The sequence below is a fragment of the Staurois parvus genome, unplaced genomic scaffold, assembly GCF_062004578.1.
Source record: "Staurois parvus isolate SC_StPar_1 unplaced genomic scaffold, SC_StPar_1.0 ptg000131l, whole genome shotgun sequence".
Lineage (NCBI taxonomy): Eukaryota > Metazoa > Chordata > Amphibia > Anura > Ranidae > Staurois > Staurois parvus.
In genome coordinates, this window is record NW_028317927.1 from 7455706 (window position 1) to 7479640 (window position 23935).

The following is a 23935-nucleotide window of genomic DNA, read 5'->3' on the forward strand; positions in this document are numbered from 1 at the left end:
AGTCACCATGCATTTTTCTTCTACTCCTCACCTTTGCGATGCCGTACCATTTTGAAGCTATCAGTTTCAAAAACATTTATCTTGGTCTCATCCCTCCAGAGTACAGAGTCCCAGTAGTCCTCTTCTTTTTCAGCATGGGCCCTAGCAAATTCTAGGCGGGCTTTTTTGTACATGGGCTTTAGAAGAGGCTTCCTTCATGGACGACACCCATGCATGCCATTCCTCTGCAGTGTACGGCGTGTCACAGGAAACCATCACCCCAGTTTTGTTTTCTACTTCTATAGCTAACTGCTGTGAATTTGCATGGCGATTTTCTTCAACCCTTCTCATCAGAAGAGGCTACTGTCGAGGTGTTAACTTCTATGGATGGTCTGGATGTCTCTGTGAGATGGTTACAGTTCTATCTTCTTAAAAATGTTGTATCACTGTTGCTACAGTATTCTGACTGATAAGTAAAGCCTTGCTGATCTTCTTGCAGCCTTCACTTTTCTTGTGTAAATAAATTTTCTTTCTCAGGCCTTAATGACCTCATGAAATGGGAAGGGGTTTTCCTTGTTGAAGTGGAGTTCCAGTGAAAATGTAAAAAAATAAGTCAGCAGCTACAAACAGCATTTTCAGTGTGGGCTTTACAGCTGGGTGCCCACTGCGCATGCACAAGTAGTGCTGTGCTTTCTGAATGGTCCTGTAGTCTTCTGGGACCTGTCATGTCTCCCAGAAGACTATGATGAGGGAGGGGGAGGGAATACAACTTCTGATTGCCTATGCGATCACAGTGGAAGTGAGAGAGTGTACCTGTCCATTTCGGGTACCCGCTCCCCAATTATGCTAATCCTTAACGGGGAGCGGGGGGCCAGTTCTTAAAGCGGAACTTCCCTTTTTGGGTGGAGCTTTAAGTAATGCCCTTTTATACTAACTGTCTGCTGGATTCCCGTTTTAATGAATAATTAAACTCACCTGTAGTTGAGTAGTATTTTTGGAGCGCAGTTATATATTGGTGGAAGTCTTTGTGAGACTTAGTCTTATGTCACAGATGCTCAAGAGCACAGCTGCGTTTGAGACTTTTGGTATTGTCTGTTTGCCAGGGCTGTGGGAGTCGGGGCTTGATTCTGTATGTAGTGAGAGGGATGAGCTTGTCCAGGGTGGAGTACAGGGATCTATTGTAGACAGAAGTGGCAGGACGGGGAGATATTGTCATAGAGGTGGTCACTAGCAGTGTGGAGAAGAGAAGGGTTAAAGTGGTGAAGGTCTCTGCAATTGGTTGGAGGGAGAGACGGTGTAAGACAGGGAGAGAGTGAAACTATTAAGGTGGTGATCAGAGAGAGGAAAAGGATTCTTTAAGAGGTTGGAGAGAGTGCATAGGTAGGAGAATACAAGGTCTCAAGGATGTTTCCTTCAGAGTGAGTAGGAGAATGTAACCATTACTTTGGGTCAAATGAGGAGGTTAAATTTTAGAAGTAGCGGGAGTGTTATTATTAACAGAGATGTTGAATTCACCGAGAATGATTGTGGGAATTTCAAAAGAGAGAAAGTAGGGTAGCCAGGCAGAGAAGTCATCAAAAAAAGCTGATAATGGTCCAGGGGGTGCTAAATGACAGCAATTCTTAAAGGAATTGAAGAAAATAGACGTACACAGTGAACTTTGAACGATGAGAGTAACAGAGAGGGAAGAGAATAAAGAACCTGTAAGGTGCTCTGAGGGAATAGGAGGATTCCCATTGCATCTTCCTTGTGTCCACTGGGTCTGGGGAGTAAGTCCTAAGAAGACCATCGTGGGAGAGGGAAGCAGGAGAAGCAGTATCGGATTCATGATGCCAGGTTTCAGTGACAGCAAGTAGATTAAAGAAGTTAGCGACAAAGGTCATAAACAGAGGTGAGTTTGTTGCAGACAGAGCAAGCATTCCAGAGAGCACAGAAATTTTGTTGGTTGTGGCTGCTGCCAGAGGGCCTAGGGTGATGGGTGTGTTGGTTGCAGTTAAATAAAGGAGGCCCAGGGTTTGGGGATATGTCTCCAGAGGTCAAGAGAAGCAGAAGGGTAAGAGAGGTAATATGAGGGTGCGATTTATATGAGGGGACATGCCTCAGCATCTTGGGGTTTTTATTAGAATTAGGAAGAGATGAGTGTAGTGATAAAGGGAGGAAAAAATTGAGGGTGATATTTACAGATTGTGGGGTGGAGAAGAGGGGTGAAGGAAACAGGAGAGAGGACACAATTGGGAAAAGGAAAGGTAGAGAGCGCATGTTTCAGAGAGGAAGGAGAGCTGAATGGGGAAAACGAGGTCACCTGCAGTCTGGTGTTTTGCAAAGTAGCTTGCTGTAGATTTTAGCTTCATGCAATCACTGAAGTGCAAGAGTGGAAGTGCCACTTAACCTCCCTGGCGGTGTGATAATTTCCGATTTTTGGTGCTGAAAGCGGTACCATTATTTTGCATGGAAATATGTAGTTTTTTTATTGTAGGCTGTAATTTTTAGGAATAACTCACTGAAATCTGTCCGAACAAGAGTCTAGTAAACATTCCGGATATGATAAAACTTGAAACACGAAATCATAAATTATAATTTAATAAATAATCCTAAAAAATAATAATATATTTAATTCAATAACGTAATCAAACCAAAAACACACTGAAATTTGAAATACAGTGGCAAATTCGCACATCGCTGAGCAAAGTCGCAAAATCGTTTTCAGTGTCTGATGACGAATTTCCCCACGAATCATCACTCACATAAAGGGTTTCCAGGCAGAAAGAACAGTCAAAATGCAGGCAGGGCACAGGACAAAGCAGTAAGGACAAAATATATGTGAAATGCATTGAAACAGCAATGTTTTACTATATAATAATCATTTTTAAAAAAACGTCAAATTTGCGGCCAGTTCCCGACATTACAGGGACCGGAACACGGAAGCCGGATGCCGGCATCGGCCGGAGGAGATGGCCAGGGACCCTGCAGGGGACACATCACGGGAGCAAAGGACAAGGTAAGAGCTGCAGGAACTCCCTGAGCAACGCCGCATGGTAAGCCCGAGTGTAGCTCGGGGTTACCGCTCTTGGTACTGAAATTTACCCCGGGCTACACTCGGGATTACCATTAGGGAGGTTAATTAACAAACCCCACCTTATTGGAAGAACCCCAGCATGCACCACCTCGGCATGTGCCTTTCCCATAAAGGAAATCTACCGTATTTTCCGGCGTATAAGACGACTTTTTACCCCTTGAAAATCTTCTCAAAAGTCGGGGGTCGTCTTATACGCCGGTAACGGCATGCTGACACTTTTTAGGGGGGCGGCGCGGTGCCGCCGCCACCCCCCCCCTCCAACAGAAGGGACACTAAGTACAGGGGTGGGCAGGGGCTGCTGTCTCTTACCTGGCTCCGGTCCCACGATGATCCGGTCCAGGAAGCGCGGCTGCTCCTTCCTTCGGTTCGTCCACTGGATGTTCGCGTGGATGCTCGGCTCCTCCTCCTCACTGGTGATTGGCCGCCAGAACTGTAGCTCAGGAAAGGCACACAGGCGGCCAATCACCGGCGAGGAGGCGGAGCTGAGCGGCCCTGCGAAAATCGAGTGGAGATGCAGGTAAGTGTGCCGTGCTTAGGTGCTGCTGCAACCACATATGCTGGCTGCAGCAGCACCGTACTGGAACAGGGGTCAGCAAGTGTCAGTGGGAGGAATAGTGCCCCATCGTTGGTGTCACTGATACCAATGATGGGGCATTATTCCTCCCACTGACACCAACGATGGGGTACTCCAACCCCCCCCCCCCCACTGATACCAACGATTGGGCACTATTCCTCCTCCCCCCCCCCCCCCCCCCACTGACACCAATGATGGGGCACTATTCCACCCCCCACTGACACCAACGATGGGGCACTATTCCTCCCCCCCCCCCCCCCCCACTGACACCAATGATGGGATACTATTCCTCCCACTGACACCAAAGATGGGGCACTATTCCACTGACACCAATGATGGAGTGCTATTCCCCCCAATGATACTAATGATGGGGCACTATTCCTCCCACTGATACCAATGATGGGGCACTATTCCTGCCACTGATACTAATGATGGGGTGCTATTCCTCCCACTGACACCAATGATGGGGCACTATTCCTGCCACTGATACTAATGATGGGGCACTATTCCTGCCACTGATACCAATGATGGGGCACTATTCCTCCCACTGACACCAATGATAGGGCACTATTCCTGCCACTGATACTAATGATGGGGCACTATTCCTGCCACTGATACTAATGATGGGGTGCTATTCCTCCCACTGACACCAATGATGGGGCGCTATTCCTGCCACTGATACTAATGATGGGGCACTATTCCTGCCACTGATACCAATGATGGGGCACTATTCCTCCCACTGACACCAATGATGGGGCACTATTCCTGCCACTGATACTAATGATGGGGCACTATTCCTGCCACTGATACCAATGATGGGGCACTATTCCTGCCACTGACACCAATGATAGGGCACTATTCCTCCCACTGACACCAATGATGGGGCACTATTCCTCCCACTGACACCAATGATGGGGCACTATTCCTCCCACTGACACCAATGATGGGGCACTATTCCTCCCACTGACACCAATGATGGGGCACTATTCCTCCCACTGACACCAATGATGGGGCACTATTCCTCCCACTGACACCAATGATGGGGCACTTTTCCTCCCACTGACACCAATGATGGGGCACTTTTCCTCCCACTGACACCAATGATGGGGCACTATTCCCCCCACTGACACCAATGATGGGGCACTATTCCCCCCACTGACACCAATGATGGGGCACTATTCCCCCCACTGACACCAATGATGGGGCACTATTCCCCCCACTGACACCAATGATGGGGCACTATTCCCCCCACTGACACCAATGATGGGGCACTATTCCCCCCACTGACACCAATGATGGGGCACTATTCCCCCCACTGACACCAATGATGGGGCACTATTCCCCCCACTGACACCAATGATGGGGCACTATTCCCCCCACTGACACCAATGATGGGGCACTATTCCCCCCACTGACACCAATGATGGGGCACTATTCCCCCCACTGACACCAATGATGGGGCACTATTCCCCCCACTGACACCAATGATGGGGCACTATTCCCCCCACTGACACCAATGATGGGGCACTATTCCCCCCACTGACACCAATGATGGGGCACTATTCCCCCCACTGACACCAATGATGGGGCACTATTCCCCCCACTGACACCAATGATGGGGCACTATTCCCCCCACTGACACCAATGATGGGGCACGATTCTTCCCACTGGTGTGCACTGGAAGAGGGGTAGTCTTATACGGCGAGTATAGCCCAAACACTACATTTTAACAGGAAAAGTAGGGGGTCGTCTTATACGCCCAGTCGTCTTATACGCCGGAAAATACGATAGATTTATACTGTGATGGGTGGGTGGGTGTGGAGTTTGCCAGTGAATCAATCAGAAGTTAATTTAAGGGACGCAGCTAGCATAGCAACCTTTTCACACCACAATCAAACTGCAAGAGGACCAAGAGGGCAGGGTTGTAAAGATTAATGTCAGTCATAGTTTAGGGAAGAAACTTAGACAAAATAAACATAATAATGTGTACAGGGCTGCAGATGGATGTGAAGCACTATACTAAAATGAAACTTGCTAAACTGAAACCTTGTTTATTGCTGAGACCCAGAAATACCTCTACTTGCCTTTCAGAAATTGCACCTTTAGCCTGGAAACCCCAGGAGCACTATTATACAAAGTCAGAATTCAGTAGTGTAACTCAGGTTTGCTACCAGTAATGCTTACTTATGAGCCAATCGCAGGGTACCACAGGGACACATCTTTCCAGTTTGTACGCAGATGAGCTCTTGTCAGGTTATTGTTGCTTTTCTGTCCTGGTGACCCCTATTCTCTTATTTCTTCTTCTTTTTTTTTTTTCCTGGAGACCGGGAACAATGAAAAATCTCCCCAGCAGAGTCACTAAGAGTAACTAAAACATTTTCGAAATTCATAATGTTCTTCACTCTGTCAAACACAGAAAAATAATTTTGTCTAGAGTAGCTTGAATTTTCAGGTTTCAACTTGCTCTGTTTTGCATAAATTCTTTTTAAAGGGCACAATGAGACCTATGAGCTACAGCTACTATGTTGACTATACCCTGGCTGGTACAGATCTAGTATATATAATAAAGTGAGCGCTCCTTAAATGAGAGTAAATATCAATGAGTGAATAAGCAGCTAATAGCACTAGAGATCACAACCGCCTCACGTCAAAATAAATAAAGTGCAGCGCTAAAACATGTCAGAAAGTTCGTTCATAAAAAATTTGTTATCAAAAGTTCATGAGATATTTCAATCAATATAATGACAATCAGATGGTAGACACAGCTGTGAAGGATCCAGTAGGAATGACAGAAATGCGCACTCACCGACCGCGCATAGGAAATGCGCATGTGTGTATTAAAATCCACAGGTATTGTTCTCCCTCAGGAAGGGGTGTCATCAGGCGTCGCTGGAATTTGGGTCCCTGGAATGGGGCGTGTGTGGGTGGTGCATTGTGTGCTCCCAGTTTCACTTTTTGCTGTGGTGAGAGAATACAATCTGGAACATGCAGCACAACTCAGGATGGACAGCAACTTGGAGGGAGGTGGTTGATTTAGGCTGCTACTGACCTGTCATGATGGACTCTAAGGATGGAAAGGCAGACCAGGTGACAGTGGCAAAGGGAAAACAAAACGTGGTGAGTACTTCCCTTTGCCTGGAGTTTGGTGGCACAATCTCTAACACAACCAGGTGGTTCTGGGCATTTAGATAGGACCCTCTTCCTCATTCTGGGTGCTACTATCTTTTTTTTTTTTTCTCTTGTGTTGTAGAGTCATCAACTACAGACAACGCGTACCCCTGAATTTTCAGCTAAACCACCGTCCGCAGCTTCTCACACCACTAGATGCTTTGGTTATTGCAATGAAAGGTTGCAATCCTTTTACTCTAAGGCCCCTTTTACACGGGTGTGCTTTTTCAGCACTTTTCCAGCACAGCAAAAGCGCATGAAGACTATTCCCCATTAAACTCTATGTAACTGTTCTCACTGCAGGCGTGCTTTGAAAAGTCCTGCATGCTACTTCTTTGGTGTAGTTTTTCAAAAGTGCACCAAAAAGGCACCTTCCATTGTTCATCAATGGAAATGCATCAAAAGTACATCAGTGTGAAAGGGCCCATAGAATCAGGTCTAAGCTCTGCTGTTATAAATGTGTTCAGAAGCTATCAGGGAGTGGATCATCAGCCCTTATGAAGGAATTTATTTCCACATTGTGGGCTAAGATATTGATACCTTTTCACTCCTGGGCTGTGTATACAAACCTGTGGTTACCTAATTCCTTGTTAATGCCTTCAGGTGTTGAACTTTTGGTTACACCATCCAGGCTAATATGTTGACCACCTCTTTGGGAGTCAACAGCTTTATTTATCACTAGGTCTGGGAACATTAAGACCTTAGAACAGGGATCTCCAAACTATGGCCCTCCAGGTGTTGAGGAACTGCAAGTTCCATGAGGCCTTGCAAGACTCTTACAGCTACAAGCAAGATTCCCAATGGAAGAGGCATGATGGGACTTGTAGTACATCAACAGCTGGAGGGCCATAGTTTGGAGACCCCTGCCTTAGAAGCTGGGAGGCCTGGGCTTTCTCCCATGTGAGCAGGGCTAGCTAAACCTACTTATATTTACTTCATTGTATTCAGGGTTTGGTTTTAAGTATGTTCAGGTCTAGAAGTGAATGTTATACCTATTATGGATTACCAATATCTACTACACATGTCAGCTGGTATGCTCAATTCTAAAGGATAAGTTCACCTTTTGAAAAATAAATAAATGCAGGTAAAAAAAGTGCATTTACCTTTTACTAAGGAGTCTGCAGAGCACAGCAGCCGTGGATCTGCAGATCTCGGGTGTAGTCTCGAGCTCCTCCAGGCTAGTTTGCTACGCAGTCTTCTTTTTTGTCTCTTGCAAGACAAAAAAATTGTTCACAGTTTTCTGAGGGATGATCACACATGTGACTTTTACACTGTAAAGAAATGTACATGCTGTGTAAGACATTACAAAAAAAAAAAGGAAGCATTTTGAGCAATGTTCCCGCATGTGGATTGAATTTGTGATTAAGTAACTCCTTTTTGAGGAAGTTCTTTCTTTTGTGAACACTGTAGACCTAAATGTCGTCTTAACTCTAATAACCAGAGTTAGACTTCTAGTAACTCTATTTCCAGGAGTCTTCCAGGACAGCCCATCATATAGGCACCTGCTCCAACATTATCATTCAGAGAACCATGATAATCTCTACTGTGTAAGAATAACAAGCTATACACAACAAATTTGTTACATGGAGACGATGCTGATACCCCAAGCTACTGTGCACCTACTGCCACTTGAAAAGACTAAGGTATTGGTTTTAAAATGCTAACACAACTACAGTACTACAGGAATATTGGGGGATGCCAAAAATCCACTAGAACAAGCCTCCAAATGCACCCTTTTTCTTTGGGGGGAGTATAGTGGTGCATAACGTCATCAAGGTAACTGACAGCTATAAATAGTGGAAACATAATCAGCTAGGAGTTAGGCTCAGTTCACGCTACTGCGACCTGAAAGTTGTGTGACTTTGCCAGGAGATTTCCCGGTGACCTGATGCTACTTTCATACCATGTGACCCCTCCTGGGTAATCTTCCTGTAATGTCAGATCCAAATCGCACCAATATAGATGAGGATATGACTTGGTGACAACTTCCATCAAAGTCTATGGGCACAAGTCAGATAGACGTCACCCCGAAGAAGTACAGGACCCCCCTCCCAAAGTCCGAGCGAATACAGTAGAGTTAAATAAGACAGCTCCCACAAACCAGCATGGGACCCCACATGCCATATGACTCGGGGCCTCACAAGCCGCATCCCAAGCTGCGGCAGTGCGAACCGAGCCTGGGACACAAACCTGAAATGAAGTCTGTAATAACACAAAAATACAGAATTGCAACATATCCCAGGCATGCACACGGGGTACCAAGTAACTAAACAACCTGTGACGTGTTAAATATGGTTATATCCCGTACCACTTTGTTGTAGCACAAGGACGGACACTACATAAAGGCCGCAATATAAGCTATCACACCATCTACACGTGAAGCCATGGAAGAGGTATAACTTTGGGATACAGGGTAGACACCACCCAAAATGCATGAGTACAGCTCATGACATGCAAAATGGACTTGTGGTTATAAATTTAAATTTGCTGCAACACTCCACACCAAGTGAAGCAATGCAAAGACAAGCCATTCCATAAAATGCCCTAAAACATTGGAGAAACCAAAATGTCTACCCATGTACAAAGGAAGCTACGAAGAGGGAACCACTGTGGTACAAGAGACCACTAGCACTCATAAGTAAAGCAAATTTAAAAAGATGTAGTTTTAATGGTTACACCATTACACTATTGATCCAGAGCAATCCCAGGACATTCTATATGTTCGACATAATTACACTTACACTACAAGAAAGTCATGTAGAAGTTTAAAAACTGTGGTCTAAGATGGATAGCGCTAAAAGAGCACAAGAACCACACATGCCCTTTAGGTCCTAGTGTTCAACACATACATTGGCTGCACAACTCTGCCAAACTAGTGTTACAAAGTCCTAGAAGACATTATTTAAATGACTATCCCAACATATAGATAGAAAGTCATGACCGAGGTTAACATTGTGGTATGGGATGGACAACATTAGAAGTACAACAGTAAGACACATGTCTTGACAAGGGCTTCTAGTGTAACAGGCTTCAACACCAAACCAAAAATAAGTGCAGACATGCAGTACGAAACATTATATAAATTTATTAAACCTATAGTATATCAGAACATACATACAGAAGTCCTGAGAGAGGTTAATATTGTGGTAAAGGATAACCCCACTACAATATGTGTAAAGGCAAATCCATGTCTGTTGAGAGAAAGAGGAGAGTCTTTCTGAGGTAGTTAATGCCACAATGCTAAGGACCCCCAAACCTTCCTTTTGAACCATTGCACTTGGCAGGTCTTTATCAAATGATGTGAGTGTTTAGGCTTCGTATCTATTTTTATTCAGTCAGTCAGATCTTTAGCATACTTCCGTCTGGTGGCAGTCAGCATTTTGCCCCCAGCACTATTAAGGGCTTAGTCTCTGGTTTGGCCATTATTTTTCAGTGACCCTTGGCAAATCAGTCATTGATGTACACCATCGTACATGCCATCACTCATATCTCTCCTCTTGTGTAGACACCCCTGGCTTGGTTTTAATTTGGTTCTGTCAGTCTTGACATCAGCTAGAAGTGTATTGGAACTAGAAGTCATAGTGTCCTTCTGCCAAAAACCTCTTTTGACCCCCATCATTTTTTTCATGGTATTCAATCCTGTGTTAAAATTATCCAGATGCTTTAAAGTTAAAGCGATAACTGTAGTCCCCATGTAAATCTATTACCTTGAAATGGTTTTTAAAAAACTTGATAATTCTTCCAAAACCTTTCCCAGGTGTTAGCAATTAAATAACCTCCAATGTCCTAATATTGGAAGCTCATAAAGGGCTGCAGGGGAACATCCATGACCATTGTTTACAGGAGTGCTTAGGAGTATGGCTTAGGAGCATGAACAATACAGCCACCAACATGCCTGCATCTCTACTAAGTACCAAGAGAGAAGTCATAGTTGGGGCTGTTTTTGGGGTTGCTGACTTCTTAAAAAGCTAGCTTCCTGGCTGTTATACTGACCAACTACCATTTTGATCCAGGAATGATGACCTCTGCTGCTCCTTCACTGGCCGATCAGCAATCTTAACTTGTGTCTGTGTATTCCTATAAGGCTATAGCTCCTGTAGAGGATTCAGACCTGGCTATGTTTTCTCTGGCAAAGAGCAACTGAATCACAAGATTGGCTACAAAGATCTGACTCCACATTTGGCGTGTTCGACCTCTGTGCACAGATTACTGTTACTGCTTACCCAGAGAGCTAGGGTCGTACTCTGCAGAATGCTGGCAGGGATCAGGCTTGTATACTTAAGCTATGGCTGCTTTAGAAAATGAACTGTAAGGCACTGAACACTTTTTGCTTTAATGCATCTAGAATGAACTTGCCTGGTTTGGAACATAACGTGGTTCCAAAGGCTAAAGGATTTTTTACCTTTCTGCATTCTCTGCATTAAGGTAAAAAAAAACCTTCCATTTTCTGCTACCTCCCCCAAATACTTACCTGAGTCAAATATCAATTCAGCGCTGTGTGTGGGAGCATTGCCACTTTCCCTACTCTCTCTTTCTTCTCACTGGACACAGAGGCACCAGCGGGAGCTAATGGCTCCTGCTGCTGTCAATCAAATCCAGCGAGGAGGGAGCAGGGGTTGGTGCCAAACCACACTTCACTGTGCTGTGTCAATAGATACATGCAGCCAGACTTGGTATTGATGCAGCACGAATGCCCCCATAGCAAGTGGCTTGCTATTGTGGCCCTCAGGAGGAGCCAGGAGCACTGGCGAGAGACCCCAGTAGAGGGATTTAGGGCCGTTTTGTGCAAAATCATTGCACAGAGCAGCTAAGTATAACACGTTTGTTATTTAAAAAAAAAAAAAAAAAACACTTTACAATCACTTTAAGATTCAGTGGGTCTTGAAATGTTCACTTGGGGTGGTCTGACCTTCTAAAATCAGTATAAGTTGTACAGCTATTCTCAGAAAAGTATTCTGTCTTTATTAATGATCATTACCAGCTGATGTGATTTACACTGCATATCACTGTGTAAAGTGACTTCATTGTGCTATGTGAAATTAATTCGGAGCTTATCCCAGTGCTGTGCGCCATTCTGTGAAAGTCATGGAGCTTACTAATGAAGCCCTTTAGTGCAGTGCAGTAAGAAAACAGCTGATTGAGCAATTACATAACTCTTAACTAATGCCAGGGAGCCTTTGACATCAATAAGTCAGAAATCCTTTTGTTTCAGTGTTCAGCTGAACTGACCTTGGAAAGCTGTCTCTAGGTTTGGACTCATTTCAACTTTTAAAAAAAAAAAGAAGAATTTCCCTCCTAAGAACCGTACATATCATCTGTAGGTTTATAGCCTGTTTATGTATGGGTAATAATAACAATAGTTGTATAAATAATGAGGCATTAAAAGATAAGTAGGGCTTTTTTCCCCCTATTTTTACTTGCCTAGTGTGGATGCAGCACCAGTCCGATGGTGCATCTGTCCCCTGCCGGCTCTAAGTGTGAGAACTCAGCGATCACATGACTGCTGATCACTTGAGTTCTCACCACTGCTCTGAGCAGAGAGTGGGATTGTCCGTCACCGCTGTCTGCTCAGCCCCCCTAGCACTCACTGGAGGGCTGGGCTGTGAAGGCTGAGGGAATGTCTGGCTCAGCTGATCAATGAGTGGCTGAGCCAGGTGCCGTTCTAGAGTCTGGAGTGGATCCTGACTTTGAAGTCAGAGTCTTTCCTAAGACTGGACTGGCTGAGTGGCATCAGCCGACGGTGGACTTCAGTCCACTGTCAGCTGAAAACGGGTCACGAGAGCAGAACGAACTACACTCCTCTGATCCACAGGAGAAGTACAGCCAAAAATGTTTTGGCTGTACGTCTCCTTTTTAAAATACAGCTTCAACATTGAAAAAAACCCCCAAAAAAACCTGTCCTCAAAAAGAGATAACACTAAAACTTCAGTAAATTGCTTGCAGAGCCCTTGCAAGTATTGAGCCTTGTTCCAGGTAAAGTCATCGCTTTGTTATGAAACACATAATTACTTGAATATTAGGGTCACCTGTAAAAGAAGTGTGTGTGTATGTGTGTGTATATGTGTGTGTGTGTGTGTGTATGTATATATATATATATATATATATATATATATATATATATATATATATATATATATATATATATATATATATATATATATATATATATATATATATATATATATACAGTCATGGCCGAAATTGTTGGCACCCTTGATATTTTTCCTGAAAATCAAGTATTTCACACAAAAAAGGTATTGCATTAACACATGTTTTGCTATACACATGTTTATTCCCTTTGTATGTATTGGAACAAATATAAAACAGAGGCAGAAAAGCAAATATGACATAATGTCACACAAAACCCCAAAAATGGGCTGGACAAAAGTATTGGCACCCTTAACTTAATATTTGGTTGCACACCCTTTGGAAAACATAACTGAAATCAGTCGCTTCCTATAACCATCAATAAGCTTCTGACACCTCTCACCCGGAATTTTGGACCACTCTTCCTTTGCAAACAGCTCCAGGTCTCTCTTATTGGAAGGACACCTTTTCCCAACAGCAATTTTAAGATCTCTCCACAGGTGTTCAATGGGATTTAGATCTGGGCTCATTGCTGGCCACTTCAGAACTCTCCAGCGCTTCTTTGCCATCCATTTCTGAGTGCTTTTTGACGTATGTTTGGGGTCATTGTCCTGCTGGAAGACCCAGGATCTTGGACGCAAACCCAGCTTTCTGACACTGGGCCCTACAGTGCGACCCAAAATCCTTTGGTAATCCTCAGATTTCATGATGCCTTGCACACAGTCAAGGCACCCAGTGCCAGAGGCAGCAAAACAACCCCAAAACATCATTGAACCTCCACCATATTTTACCGTAGGTACTGTGTTTTGTTCTTTGTAGGCCTCATTCCGTTTTCGGTAAACAGTAGAATGATGTGCTTTACCGAAAAGCTCTATCTTGGTCTCATCTGTCCACAAGACGTTTTCCCAGAAGGCTTTTGGCTTACTCAAGTACATTTTGGCAAACTGTAGTCTTGCTTTTTTATGTCTCTGTGTCAGCAGTGGGGTCCTCCTGGGTCTCCTGCCATAGCGTTTCATTTCATTTAAATGTCGACGGATAGTTCGCGCTGACACTGATGCTCCCTGAGCCTGCAGGACAGCTTGAATGTCTTTGGAACATGTTTGGGGCTGCTTATCCACCATCCGGACTATTCTGCGTTGCAATCTTTCATCAATTTTCCTCATCCGTCCACGACCAGGGAGATTAGCTACAGTGCCATGGGTTGCAAACTTCTTGATAATGTTGCGCACTGTGGACAAAGGCAAATCTAGTTCTCTGGAGATGGACTTGTAACCTTGAGATTGTTGATATTTTGCCACAATTTTGGTTCTCAGGTCCTCAGACAGTTCTCGTCTCCTCTTTCTGTTGTCCATGCTTAGTGTGGCACAGACAGACACACAATGCAAAGGTTAAGTGAACGTCTCTCCTTTTTATCTGCTTTCAGGTGTGATTTCTATATTGCCCACACCTGTTACTTGCCCCAGGTGAGTTTACAGGAGCATCACATGCTTGTAACATTCTTATTTATCCGCAGTTGTGAAAGGGTGCCAATACTTTTGTCCAGCCCATTTTTGGAGGTTTGTGTGACATTATGTCGAATTTGCTTTCTTTCCTCCCTTTTTTTGTTTTGTCCCAATACACACAAAGGGAATAAACATGTGTATAGCAAAACATGTGTTAATGCAATACGTTTCGTGAGAAATACATGATTTCCTGGAGAAATATCAAGGGTGCCAACAATTTCGGCCATGACTGTATATATATATATATATATATATATATATATATATACACACATACACACACCTTTCTGCTGTGTTGTTTCATAGTTACGTGATAGTTTTAGCTTTTTGGGGGTTTTCGAGATGAGCAAAAAGAGATCACACAAACACTTGTAAGTAAAATCAAACTGTACATAAAGTTTAATTAAATAACGGCAATGTAATGATACTGGAAAATGTACCAAGAATACTTAACTATAGATGCCTTTCTCCAAGGATTCCCCTTTTCCAGATTGGCAAAGATGGTCAAACCATGTGCATGCATGAAGCAGCCCTGGGACAGGACTAGTTTATTCCAGTTTTGGCTGTGGTATATACAAGACTAGTTGGTAGCATTTGACTAGTTGTAACTCTTGGAAAAAGTAGTATTACCTTTTAAGGAAGATTGCAAACATTCCTTGGTTAGTTCATAATGACATTTCCTATAGTATGAAGTCATCTAAGGTAAAACCATCCTTATCTGCCCTTATATGGCCCCTTAACCAGGTTTTGGAGGCATTTTTATACATTAGTGAGCCACAATCAATGAAAAATGAAATTCTCCATCACCACTGGCACATGTATTGAAAAGCAACTCCCCAGTTGCTGCAAATAGTTGGATGAATTGACTTGCCCCCCTCCTCTCTAGCCAGGTGCTCTGCAACTGAGTGGAATAGCTGCAGCAGGCAGAGGGAGAGAGGGTATTCTATACACCTGGAAATGTGGAATACTTGCAAGAATGTGTAGCAGAGAATTGATGGTTTTTTAATACATGGGCCGCTGGAAAAGTAAGTATCTAAACACTTATTTTACAGGTGACCCTGTGGTACCAGAATGCTAGAATGGCTCAGCCCAGCACTTATCAAGCACAACTTTGTACATCACCTACATTTTTATTTGCTGGAGCAATAAACTGTTTAGTTAGTCTTAATAAATAGTAAAGCTTTTTAAGTAAACATTTTTTTTTTTTTTGGGCCACATCTTTAGTCACACAACTTACCTTTTAATGAGGTGTATCTCAGGTCCTGCTGATTGCTCCTTTAAAGTAGAAATCTTCTTTACTGATGACAGGTCATCCTCACAGCACTTAACCTCCATGGCTGGGTGGGTTAATTACCTTGGGTATAACATTGCAGTCCATTTTAGAAGTCCTGTTTACCACCCTGCCCCTTCCTGTCCTCTCCTCCATTCATGACAGTCATTGTATTGTTTTCACAGAAATAAAACACTTTCTGTGAATGGGGTAGAGCAGTGGTCTCCAAACTGCAGCCTGAGGGACAGATGCAGCCTTTTGGTTGCCTTTATCTGGCCCTTGGAGCATGATTACTCCCACTTACATTATTAAATGCGGCATAATTCATGCCACTGACGCCATCAATGGGGTACTGTTCCTCCCACTGACACCAATGATGGGACACAATTCCTCCCACTGTCATCAATAATGGAGTATTATTCCTTTCACAGACATGGGTGATGGGTCATTGTTACCAATGCCAGGATATTTTGTGCTCCCATTGGTCACAGTCCTGCCCTTCTAAATGGATATTAAAACTGGCCCTTGGTTTAGAAAGTTTGGAGACTCCCAGGGGTAGAGGATTCTGTTATTTTTCCACCTCTCAGTGGTGTGAGGAGGATCTATCATACCTGAATAGAAGATTTCTACACAAAGGAGCAATCAACAGGGTGTGAGGTGCACTTCATTAACCATTTCCGCTCCAGAGAATTTTTTTTTTTTTTTTTTGCATACATGTAAAAATCTTTAGGCAATAAAAAATAACAATAACAAAAATACTTCAGTCCCCTGAACATTATATATTTTCTGAAAGCAGAGGCCCTGTAGAATAAAAAGGTGATAGTTGCAATTTTTTCTGTCACATGATATTTGTGCAAATGTTTATTAAATGCAATTTTCATGAAAAATATAATAAATTAACTTTTAGTGCAAAAAACGCACAATATAATACCCATTTATGGTTAAAATATAAAAGATTAGGTTGCATGGCGTAAATAGATACCAAACATTCCATGTCTTAAAATTGAGTGCGCCCGTGATATTGCCAAAACCTATGGTGTCCAAAAATCACAACAGGTGACACTTTTTAAAAGCCTTTACAGCTCATCAGTTTAGAGTTAACTGGGAGCTCTTGTAATAGAATTATTGTTCTCACTCTGACATTTGCGGTAATATGTGGTGTGGTGCGACCGCGCTTTACATACGTGTGCACACGGTAAGAGCGGGAGATCCCGGGAACCGTGTGTGTGTGGGGGGGGGGGGTTTGGAGAAGCAGTGCACTGCCGACTCTGTGAATGTGATTGGCAGCTATGGAGCTGCCACATCACATTCACTTTCGAGCCAGGAGGCGGCTATACAGAACCCGCACAAGCTGCTGGGTTTCCAGCTCGTGAGTAAAGGTTCACTCTTTAGGCCTACTTAGTACGTCCAAAGAGATGAACTAGTTGAAGGTAAGTTGTGTGACAAGCTGAAGCCAAATAAATAAAGTCATATGCAACTTAACCGTGCATGTCACATAACCATAAATATGAAACTGTTCCTGGAAAGAAATATATATAATGCCCCCCTTTTTAGTAAAGTGTCATTCTTCAAATGAAACCAGTCTCTAATTATAATAAAGTGCTCCTGTGCCCCACATAGATGTAAACTCACCTGCATTATTCACCACCTATCTCCTAGAATGGTCAACAGCACTGGTCACATGGTTTCCGGGCTGTGGAGTGCATCCGAAGTTTCGGCGTCAGACATGGATAGCGGCCACCTTGCCACCTATACACAGGCTGAATATACTGGGTGCTGGTTTTTAGGGCACAGTTTTATGCAAATGCATTTGTCTTATTTAATAAAATTACTGGTGCGATTTTATGCAATAGGACGCTTTCTCTTTTTTTTTTTTTTTTTTTGAGAATATATCCCTACCCAAGCAGTACGGTTTCGGGTGATTCAAAGAAACTGATGACAAAGGGGTCTGCCCCACAAGTGCTGCTGACCATGCCAGAGATAGGTGGTCAGTATTACAGGGTGGGTTTACATTTATGTCGGGCACAGGAGCACTGTTCAGTGGAGCACTTTATTATAATTGGAGCACTAGCACTTTTTGCATGTATTGGGACACAACTGTGGAACTATAGGACTGGTTTCATTTGATGAATGGCACTTTTCTAAAATGGGACAAATAAATATATATATTCCCAGGAACAATTTCATATTTGTGGTTATGTGACATGGCTATTAAGTTTCATATGAATTTGGTTTGTGTTTTGTATCTGCACATTTTAATTGCAGCAATCCCCAAGGGATACACTGATTTAACACTTGTTTTCCTGAGCGCAGAGGAATTTTTCTTTTTATCTAGTCACAGATAAAGGGCCAGCTTTAGGCTCCTTGCACACGGGGCATCTAATTGCTGTGTGTGCAGTCCATCTGCTTTAATGCATTTGAGAGGCACAGGTGCAGTGTTTAGCACAGCTACCTGCAGCCTGTCAAAGTCTATCACTAGCTGAAATGTACTACAGTTCAGGGCATTCATTCATAGGGCCCTAAACGTGATGCCACTTGGTACGGCGATCAGCCCCATCCAGCCACAGCATATATCAGCCTGCTATAGACTTTAGTCCAACCTAGATGCCTATATAGCCTGTTAAAGTGTGCCAGGGTTGCATGCGCAGCAAATGGACACCCATGTGCAAAGGGCCCTAATGTGATGTTATTCACTCCCAGAGATCCTCAAAGTTCATTACAAAGATTCTAAAATTCAGTTTATCTGTTTTTAGCATCTGCCGGTTGTTTGCATTAGAAGGCTGACAGGCTGCCAAGATCTGCTGTCAAAGAAAAAAACCCTGCCTGTAATGTGAACTTTGAAAGTTATTTCCATGCAGTGCTTATAGATACAGGGGTAAATGCTGGCTTGTTTTAAAGTGCTTTTACTTTAGTGTGCATGGTTTAGGTACAGGTTCTGTTACTTAAGCAAGAATACTGTTTACATGATTTACTTACCTGTGAGGTGATGCGATGTCCATATATACAAAGAATTCAAGTGAACACAATTTAGAGAAAAAAAAATATAAAAAAATGGGGCTTCTTCCTCACGTGCTTTGATATTTTGATTTGAATGCAGGTTTCTTCCACACTCAAAACTGAACTCCAGCCATTTTTTGCACTGCAAAAATAAATTGATGAAGCGGATGCAGTGTGCTGTCACAGCTACTTTATATATTACTCTTGCTTTTATTCCCCCCATACGATGCAGTCAGCACCCGCTGTCGGGCACTGAAACTTACAGTTCTATCTGAATTACAGAAATCACAGCAGGTCGCTCACTCTGCAGCTCGTCAATTCCAGAACATCTTGAATTCCCTATAATGAATGCAAGGTGTTCTGTAATTGGAGGAGAGGAGACTGTGATATTCATCCTGGCACATCTCAAGACCATTATGATAGATACAGTGAGCTGGTTAGAAGCTTCAAAAATAAACAGTTTTCCAGCTGATCCCTGTCCGTTATACTGAGTTCCAGGTATGCTCTCCTACATGAAACACCCCTCAATAGGGCTTTCTTGTCTTCCACAGTAAGTGTTCATATAGCAAGTTCATTGTAATTTCTCAGTCAATAAATTATCTCATTTGCACTTTACCTTTTTGTAGTTATTCAGAAATAGCACAGAATTTGTATAAACTTCAGGAGTAATACATTTTTTTGTGTAAGGAAAGCACTTGAGAACATTCCCTATCATCTAATTAGCTTTTGGCTTGAATCCACGAACTGCGGTTCTTGGCAAATCGATTTTTTTTCTTATCTTTGGCATCTTTTATCTCTGTGATGCAGTGGACATGAGTTTGCTGAGACTGGATTTTATGCTTGGCCATGTGAAGAGAAAAAAAAAAGGTGAAGTCTACTATTGTGAGAATAATCCATTACCATCCTCATTAAAGTGTAGAATTGAATTACAGATCACAAGTTGGACCTGTCACTGTAGCAGGCATTGTTTACACCCCTGTAGTGTGTCGGCATCTAGTGAAATGTGCTCATGTGACCAGGCCCTATGTAGAGAGAAGTATGTTTCGATTCCACCACATTTGTATAAGGCAAAGGCCATAGTGATGTAAATCCTTTTCTTCCATGGGCCAACATTGGTGTATCAGGTAATTGCTTTTCCCTGGGAAAGGGGAGTGGGGTAGAAATATTTTTTTAGACTGCATTGCTTTGTGCTAAGGCTTACAGTGGGATTGGCTGGACTGTAAGTCGATGAAGGGTAAGGTATCTAGATTGGTTTACTGGACAAAGATAGTTCAACATGGGCATCATCAGGACTGTAAAGTCTAAAAAGTAGTCTGGAACCAGGACAGTGGTAAATTCAGCAAAATTACTTTCTATAAAATGTGTTCCGCTCTTTCTGCTTGAATTTTTTGTGTCATGAATTCTGCAAGGTGTCAATAGTGTTACTTAGGAATTTTGGTCCAAACTTACCTCTACACAAGCAGCCTATATATTTCATTCATGTCAGAACAGATAGTGTATAAGAACTAATGCTCTGTAAGCTAAATTCTGAACAGTATGCTTCAGAAAATCTGAAATTCTGTAGACCAGTGGTCTCCAAACGATGTCCCTCTAGCTGTTGAAGTACTACAAGTCCCATCATGCCTCTGCCTCTGGAAGTCTTGCCTGTGACTGTCAGAGTCTTGCAAGGCCTCATGGGACTTTCAGTTCCTCAACATCTGGAGGGCCATAGTTTGGAGAATCCTGCTTTAGACCAAGTATTGAAGTTTAAATCTTCCATCGTCCAGTTGTGCTAATCCAATGCCTACTGTTGCCTTATTATCTTCTTACCAAACAGAAGTAAAATCTGGTATGATCTTTATTTATTTCAGGTACTTATATAGTGCTGTCAATTTACGCAGCGCTTTACATATATATTGTACATTCACATCAGTCCCTAACCCTCTAGGGGTGTACAATCTTCTGGTGTTAAAGGCCTTATGCACACTGAGCATCAAAAGCGCTTGTTTAAAGGCGCTTGACTTTTTTTTCAAAATTTTTTTTTTTCCTGCATCTTAATGCCCCTCTATGTTAGCCTAGGTGTCCATGAACATCTCTGGAGAGATCTGAAAATGGCTGTGCACCGACGCTCACCATCCAACCTGATGGAGCTTAAGAGGTACTGCAAAGAAGAATGGGAGAAATTGCCCAAAAATAGGTGTGCCAAGCTTGTAGCACCATACTCAAAACAACTTGAGGCAGTAATTGGTGCTAAAGGTGCTTCAACAAAAGTATTGAGCAAAGGCTGTAAATACTTATGTACATGTGTTTGGTTTTTTTTTTTTAAATAAATTGCAAAGATTTCAAAACCAACTTCTTTCACGTTGTCATTATGGGGTTTTGTTTGTAGAATGTTGAGGAAAAAAATTCATTTTAATCCATTTTGGAATAAGGCTGTAACATAACAAAATGTGGCAAAAGTTAAGCGCTGTGAATACTTTCTGGATGCACTGTATGTGTTTAGAGGCAGATAAAAAAACATCACTTAAGTGTTCAGGAGAGGACCAATATGTATAAATGATTTAAATATGCCTAAACACTGGGTGCATTTAGTGCTTGAATGTTCTTTCATTTCAGTGGCCAGAATAAATTAATATTCTGGCCAATGGAATGTATAAACACACAAAAATGTTTGAAAAATAGGGCTTTATGTGCATTTTTTTTTATGCTGCTTTTCTTCTGCCAGGAGATGGGAAAACACCCAGTGTGCATGAGGCCTTAGCCAACCTGCTATTAGGTTTAATGTTTTACATTTATCTTTCAATATTTTTATTGAAAAATTGGTATACAGAGCAATATTAACATTGCCCACCTACATGGTGAGATGGAGTGAATAAACACATTCATAAAATATATAGGCTCATGAAAAAACATTAGTTGATGATGTTGTAAACAGGTAACACCATCTTCACAGGGTAGCAAATGTTCCATCAGTCAGTAAACATAGGCAGTTCCATATAGATTTACCAACAATAAGAAAACCAAAAAAGAAGAAAGGATTAAAAATAGAAAAATCTAAAGAAAAGATCCAGGATAAGTCAGAAAAGAAAGGGAGAGAAGAGAAAAAAAAAAAGGGAGAGAGAGAGGGTCAGCCGTAGTACTATTAAGTAATAGAGATATATATGATCCATGGTTCCCACGACACCTCAAATCTAGAAGCATTATTATTGACAATGCTTGTAAGTTTATCATTATCCAATTAAGTTTTTGTTTAATCCCGTCTAGCAGAATCGGTGATTGTCTCCAACATCTAGCTATGGTAATACGTGCTGCCAGAAAGAGGTAAAGTATTAATTTAGTTGATTTTCTGGGAATGTCAGCTGGTAGTAAATGAAATAAAGCCACTTCCGGCAATCTACGAATATTAATTCCTGTTACCGAATAAATGAAGTTAAACATTCGGATCAGAATCTATTCACTACCGGACATTTCCACCAGATATGGAGCATAGTGCCCTCTTGTCTGCAGTGTCGGAAGCAATTAGGTGATACTGATGGATACATTTTAGCAAGGCGTGTAGGAACTAGATACCAGTGAAGTAGTGTTTTGTAATTGGATTCAATAAGAGCAGTATTAATCGAAATCTTTGATAGAGTATGGGCCACATTCCACCAAGTGTCCAGGTCCAGTGAGCTATTCAAATCCCTTTTCCATTGAGTCATATAAGATAATTTAGTGAGTGGATTAATCAGGGAAGCATGTATAATGGACAAACAACCCTTCATCATCCCAGTTGCCCCACAGGAGACCTCTAAAGAAGTGAGTGTGCAAGGTTCTATGAGTAATTTGAGTTTACTAGTGATAAAAGGTAAAAGTTGAAGGTAGCAAAACAATTCCCTGGAAGACATCTGATACTTTGTCAAAAAGCACTGGAGAGAACGAGGACGAAGTCCATCCAGGAAATCTCCAATACGCAGTAAACCCTTATTCATCCACCATTGGAATACAGATGGTGATAAGCCAGGAGTAAACTCTGATGATTTACATGTAAAAGGGTCCTTCTGCTTTCACTGTTACAAACAGCAGTTATCTGAGCATTTTTGGCCATTTTCCCATTGATAAACTATTTTTGTCAATGGAAATATTGCTCAATGTATGTTACCACCTGACATGAACAATCATTCCACAATGCGAGTGGCTAAGGCAATATATCTTCACAGTTTGATTGTACATATATCACACTGTTCATGCCAGATGCATTAACACCTTCCTTGTACAATATAGAAGTCATTCTATATTATGGGCAGCGCAGTGGCTAAGTGGTTAGCACTTCAGCCTGGCTGTACTAGGGTTGGTTCAAATCCCATGGCTCCTGTCTGGAGTTTGCATGTTCTCCCTGTGTCTGCGTGTGTTTCCTCCGGATAATCTGGTTTCCTCCCACACTCCAAAGATATGCTTGTAGGTTAATTGGATCCTGTCTAAATTGTCCCTAGTATATGTATGCATGTAAATTAGGGACTTTAGATTGTATGCCCCTTGAGGGTTAGGGACTGATGCGAATGTACAATATGTACGTAAAGCGCTACATAAATTGACTTTGCTATATAAGTACCTGTAATATATAAATATTCTATGTATGTATATTTTTGTAGACAAAGTTAGACTGTCACAAACTAGTTGATGCACTCCTAAAAATGTATCAGGGCACTGACCAGTAACACAAGAATGCTAACACACCAGTTCAATGCGTGCAGTAATGTATACACACAGTGCAGATAACTTCTGGGGCGCCGGGTGTCCGCCTACAGACATTCTTTGGTATCTGCAATAAAATCCTTTTTTCCTGAGGCCTATGATGTATCTAAACAGGAAAACAAACTTAACCTATTGCAGTTTACCATTCCTTAGATGTGATGTATGAATTAATTTTCCTTTTATGTTAATTTTCCCTGTTCTTTTTGTCCTTTGATCCTGGGAAAAACAGTTCTTGTGCTAGGGTGGCTATGCTCACTCGCCATACTGTATCTGTAGAGGGAGCAGTGTTGTTATCCTGGGCTGATCTTCTGATATGTACTACAAATGTGTCACCCTCTCATCTTCATTACATGGGGAAGGGGGTGGGGGGGCAAAGGAATTTGAAGTTTACAGAAGATAACTTGGAAGGAAGGACACCTTGTTTTGTGAGTTATGATTCTGCGCAATTAACAGGAAGTTACAGTTAGTCTGGTTGGAAAAAAAGACAGAAGTCCATTTAGTTCAACCAATAAAAAAATTATACAATCCTGTGTACACTATCCTTTACCCACAGTTGATCCAGAGGAAGG

General features: G+C 42.4%; 1 protein-coding gene across 2 annotated transcripts in view; it reads left to right on the forward strand.

Annotated features, from left to right (window-relative positions):
• RNF13 (ring finger protein 13) overlaps nucleotides 1-23935 on the forward strand; it is a 138182-nt gene that overhangs the window by 11366 nt on the left and 102881 nt on the right. The window contains exon 1 of one of the 2 annotated variants that reach the window (XM_089672586.1): nucleotides 6727-6746. The exons of the other annotated variant lie outside the window; for it this stretch is intronic. The gene's annotated coding sequence lies outside the window, so the exon portion shown is untranslated. Of the gene's footprint in view, nucleotides 1-6726; nucleotides 6747-23935 lie in introns of those variants that run through there. 2 annotated transcript variants of the gene reach the window in all.